Source organism: Chiloscyllium punctatum, chromosome 30, assembly GCF_047496795.1.
Source record: "Chiloscyllium punctatum isolate Juve2018m chromosome 30, sChiPun1.3, whole genome shotgun sequence".
Classification (NCBI taxonomy): domain Eukaryota; kingdom Metazoa; phylum Chordata; class Chondrichthyes; order Orectolobiformes; family Hemiscylliidae; genus Chiloscyllium; species Chiloscyllium punctatum.
In genome coordinates, this window is record NC_092768.1 from 18,434,721 (window position 1) to 18,440,777 (window position 6,057).

Sequence of the window (6,057 nt, forward strand, 5' to 3'; positions counted from 1 at the left end):
GAGTCTCCCCTTCCTTCATTTACTCCCTGCTTCAGTCCCATCCTCCATCTCTTCACCTGTTTCCCAGTCTGGAGCTGGGATTTCTCTGTGTTTCTCACTCTACACCCGGAACATGAAATCCTGAGGGAGAAATCCAAACACTGAAAGGTGACATATCTGCATTTACACAGCATCCTCTACTGAGCTGTTTGTATCATTGGGGCGGAGATTTACACAGAATCTCTCTCAGGATATGCAATATCCCCAGTGTTTAACTATCCGTTAACTCCGGTTTTTTTTGCACAGATGCTGCCTGACCGACTGAGGATTTGCAGCATTTTCTGATTTTATTTCTGCTTTCCAACATTCCCCAGGACTTGTTGGTGTGTCACCGCCATCTGCTGGATGGAATTGGTACTGGATGATATTGGGCCGCAGTACCGTCTCTCGCCAGGCGGGGGCGGTCCTGTACCGTGTTTCTGGAAAAGCTCCGAGGATCATCGATCAAGTTGTAAATTCGCTGAAAAGTAGAAGTTTCCAGAGTTGAGCAGTTGCTGTAATACAGTGCATTTGTTGGCAAATGAGAAATGTGAGGGATTGATGGCAGTATGGATTAGAAGTTGGCTAAAAGGGAGGAAACAGACAGTAGGAATAGATAAACATTTCTCAGACTGGAGACGAGTGAAAGGGATGTTCCCAGGGTTCGGTTTTAGAACCTTTGTTTTTTCTGATTTGTCGATATGGGTGTTAAAGGCAATATTTCTAAATTTGCTTCTGATATTAAGCTGGGGAGAACAGTCAATTGTGAGAATGATTCTGAGGGATTTCAAAGGGACATTGACAATTTAGCCAAATGGACAGAGAGACTGTCGGGTGAATTCCAATGCAGGGAAATGTGAGGTCATGTAGTTTGGTCGAAGAAACATGGAGAGACAATACAGGCTTAATGGTACAACTCTGAGGGGAGTACAGGAGCAGAGGACTGAGGGGTTTATGTACATGGTTCTCTGAAGGTGGCCAGGCAAGTCGAAACAGTTCTTAAGAACCCATATTATTATTATGGGATTCTTGGGTTTATAGACACAGGCATGGAGTATTGAAGCAAGGGTTTGATGCTACACCTCTACAAAACATTGGTCAAACCACATTGGGGTATTGTGTTCAATTCAATTCTGGACACCTTACTTCGGGAAGGCTGTTAAACCCTTGGAGGGAGTGCAAAGGAGATTTATGAGAATGATACCAGGAATGAGGGATTTTAGACATGAGGAAAGATTAGAGAGATTGGGCTCCTTCTCTTTGGAACAGTGAAGATTAAGAGAGGACCTCATTCAGATGTTCAAAATTATCAGCAATTTTGACAGGGGGAAGACAGATAATCTGTTTTCACTCGTTGGTGTGTCAGTAAGTAGAGCCCCACAATTTCAAGATAGTCATCAAGAAAGTTTGGAGTGAGATGGGGGAAACTTCTTTCCCCAGAGAGTTGTATAGGATTTGGAATGTGCTGCTTCAGGGAGTGGTGAAGGCAGAATCAATAGGAGGTTTCATGAAATCTGGAAATCGAGCTGAAAGGGATGAATTTAGAGACAAGGTCAAGAATGGGACAAGCTGGGTCACTCTTTCAGGGGCCAGGACAGACATGATGGGACAAATAGCCTCTTTCTGGACCGAAATAGGCTACATCTGGAGTATCGTCTACAGTATTGATCCCTGTGCTGAAGGATGTAAATGCATTGGAATGGTTCACAGAAGGTCTACCAGACTAATAGCTGGAATGAGTGGATTATCGTCTGAAGAAACATTGAGCAGACTAGGTTTGTATCCACGGGAGGGTAGAAGAAAAGAGATGAGTTGATTGAAAGATCCTAAAGCACCTTCAAAGGTTGGGTGTGGGATTGATGTTTCCACTTGTGGGAGAATCTAGAACTAGGAGTCACTCAATAAAAATCAGAGTCATCCATTTGAATCAGAGTTGAGATGAAATGTTTCCTCTCAGAGGGATGCGAACCTTTGAAATCTCTCCTTGAAAAAACAGCTGGAAGCAGAGCCCTTCAATAGTGTGAAGGCAAAGGCTGATCGATTCTTGTTCAGCAAGGGAGTGGAAGGTTATCGTGGGTAGACAGGGACATGGATGAGAGGATAGAATCAGAACAGACATGATCTTAAGAGAAACAGAAACAAAATAGGAGAAGGCCATTTGGCCCTTTCAGCCTGCTCCACCATTCAATATGATCATGGCTGCTCATCCAACTCAGTCTCCTGTTCCCAGATCCTCCCCATACCCTTTGATCCAGATGCAGTTGAAGATTCTGAACTGACCTCAGTGAAGATGTATCTCTGAGCAGGAGAGACTAGGACCCAAGGGCACAGCACCAAGAGATGACCCTTTAGCACTGATTAGGGGGAATTTCTTCAACCACAGAGTGGTGCCTCTGGGGAACTCATTGCCTCAGAAGGCTGTGGGGACCATGTCATTGAGGGAGATATATTCTTGATTAGTAATGGGGATCAAAGGTTACGGGAGAAAGCAGGAGAATGAGGTTCAGAAATGTATCAGGAGAAAGTGAGGACTGCAGATGCTGGAGATCAGAGCTGAAAGAAGTGTTGCTGGAAAAGCGCAGCAGGTCAGGCAGCATCCAAGGAGCAGGAGAATCGACGTTTCAGGCATAAGCCCTTCTTCAGGAAGGGATTGCTTCCTGAAGGGCTTATGCCCGAAACGTCGATTCTCCTGCTCCTTGGATGCTGCCTGACCTGCTGCGCTTTTCCAGCAACACTTTTTCCAGCTCAGAAATGTATCAGCTGTGATCGAATGGTGGAGCAGACACAATGGGTTGAATGGCCTAATTCTGCTCCTATACCTTAAGGTCTTATTATCCCATGAGCCCTAAGAATTATATCTAACTCCTTAGAATCACAGAGTCAGAGAGATGTACAGCACAGAAACAGACCCTTCAGTCCAACTCAACCATGCTGACCGGATATCCGAACCTAATCTAGTCCCATTTGCCAGCACTTGGCCCTTATCCCTCTAAACCCTTCCTATTCATATATCCATCCAGATGCCTTTTAAATGTTCGAACTGCACTAGCCTCCACTGCTTCCTCTGGCAGCTCATTCCATACACACATCACCCTCTGTGTAAAAATATTGCTCCTTATGTCCCTTTTATATCTTTCCCCACTCCCCCCAAACCTCCTCCCTCTAGTTCTGGACTCCCCCAATAAAGAGAAAACAGTCTGTCTATTTATCCTATCCATGCCCCTCATGATTTTGTAAACCTCTATAACATCACCCCTCAGACTCCGACGCTCCAGGAAAAACAGCCCCAGCTTATTCAGCCTCTCCCGAGAGCTCAAACCTCCCAACCATGGCAATATCCTTACAAATCTTTTCTGAACCCTTTCAAGTTTCACAACATCCTTCAATAGGAAGGAGACCAGAATTGCATGAAATATTCCAAAATGGCTGAACCAATGTCCTGTACAGCAGCAACATGACCTCCCAACTCCTATACTCAATGCTCTGACCAACAAATGAAAGCAAACTAACTGCCTTCTTCACTATCCTATACACCTGCGACTCTACTTTCAAGGAGCTATGAGCCTACACTCTAAGGTCTCTTTGTTCAGCAACACTTCTCAGGACCTTACCATGAAGTATATCAATCCTGCTCTGATTTCTCTCCCAAATTGCAGCACCTTGCATTTATCTAAATTAAACTCCATCACACTGCCTCTCCTTGTCTTCTACCTTCGAGCCAGTTCTGTATCCAAATGGCTAGTTCTCCTGCAATGTTTTGGCCTCAGCCACTTCCAGTGGTAGTGAATTCCACAGCCTCCCCATTCTCTGTGTGAAGGCATTTCCCCTCTTCTCAGTCCTCAGTGTATACGAGAAAATGTTCTGATTCAGTATGTGGATGTACCTACCAGAGAAGGTGCAAAACTTGACCCACTCCTGGGAAATAAGGCAGGGCAAGTGACTGAGGTGTCAGTGGTGGAGCACTTTGGGGCCAGCGACCATAATTCTATTTGTTTTAAAATAGTGATGGAAAAGAGTAGACTCAATCTAAAAGTTAAAGTTCTAAATTACAGGAAGGCCAATTTTGATGGTATTAGGCAAGACCTTTCAAAAGTTGATTGGGAGCAGATGTTCACGATAAAGGGACGGCTGGAAAATGGGAAGCCTTCAAAAATGAGATATGAGAATCCAGAGAAAGTATGTTCCAGTCAGGCTGGTAGGGAATGCTGGATGACTCGAGAAATTGAGGTTCTGGTCAGGAATAAGAAGGAAGCATATGTCAGGTAAAGACAGCAGAGATTGAATGAATTCTTAGTCGATTATAAGTCAGTCGGAGTTTACTTAAGAAGGAAATCAGGAGGGCAAAAAGGGGACATGAGATAACTTTGTAACTAGGGTTAAGGAGAATCCAAAGGGATTTTACAAATACAATAAGGACAAAAGGGTAACTCAGGAGAATAAGGCCCTAAAAGATCAGTCAGGCAGCCTATGTATGGAACCGCTGGAGTTGAGGGTTATAATAAATGAAAAGTTTGCATCAGTGTTTACTGCGGAGAAGAACATGGAAGATATAGAATATGGTGAAATAGATGGTGACATCTTGAAAAATGTCCATATTACGGAGGAGGAAGTCTTAAAATGCATGAAGGTGGATAAATCCCTGGGACCTAATCAGGTGTGACTGAGAACTCTGTGGGAAGCTAGGCAAGTGATTGCTGGGCCCCTTGCTGAGATATTTGGATCAGCAATAGCCACAAGTGAGGCGCCGGAGGGCTGGAGGTTGGCGAACATGGTGCCACTGTTTAAGAATGGTGAGAAACAAATTTGTCAGGAGATCTCAGTTATCTGTAAGAATAATAGGGTGGTTATGGTAGGGGATTTTAACTTTCCAAATGTAGTCTGGGGCTGCTGTAGCGTTAAGGGTTTAGATGGAGAGGAATTTAAGTGTGTACAAGAAAATGTTCTGATTCAGTATATCGATGTACCTACTAGAGAAGGTGTAAAACTTGATCTACTCTTGAGAAATAAGGCAGGGCAGGTGACTGAGGTGTCATTCGGGGAGCACTTTGGGGCCAGTGACCATAATTCTATTAGTTTTAAAATAGTGATAGAAAAGGGTAGACCAGATCTAAAAGTTGAAGTTCTAAATTGGAGGAAGGCCATTTTGATGGTATTGGGCAAGAACGTTCAAAAGCTGATTGGGCGCATATGTTTGCAGGCAATGGGATGGTTAGAAAGTGGGAAGTCTTCAGAAATGAGATAATGAGAGTCCAGAGAAAGTATATTCCTGTTAGGGTGAAAGGAAAGGATGGTAGGTATAGGGAATGCTGGATGATTAAAGAAATTGAGGGTTCGGTGAAGAAAAAGAAGGAAGCAAATGTCAGGTATAGACAGGATAATTCGAGTGAATCCTGAGAGGAAAAAAATGCAGTAGGAGTACACTTAAGGGGGAAATCAGGGGGGCAAAAAGGGGACATGAGATAGCTTTGGCAAATAGAGTTGAGGAGAATCCAAAGGGTTTTTACAAATACATGAAGGACAAAAGGGTAACTAGGGAGAGAATAGGACACCTCAAAGATCAGCAAGGCGACTTTTGTGTGGAGCCGCAGGAGATGGGGGAGACACTAAGAATATTTTCCAACTGTATTTACTGTGGAAAAGGACATGGAAGATATAGAATGTAGGGAAAAACTGGCGATATCTTGAAAATCATCCATATTGCAAAGGAAGACATGTTGGATGACATGAAACGCATAAAGGTGGATAAATCCCCAGGACCTGATCAGGTGTACCCTCGAACTCTGTGGGAAGTGAGGGAAGTGATTTGTGTGCCTCTTCGCGAGACATTTGTGTCAATTAGTTTAAAATAGTGCCGGAAGTCTGGAGGTTGGCTAATGTGGTGCTACTGTTTAAGAAGGGTGGTAAGGAAAAGCCGGGGAACTGTAGACCAGTGAGCCTGACGTCGGTGGTGGGCACGTTGTTGGAGGAAATACTGAGGGACAGGATGTACATGTATTTGGAAAGGCAAGGGCTGAATAGGGATAGTCAACATGGCTTTGT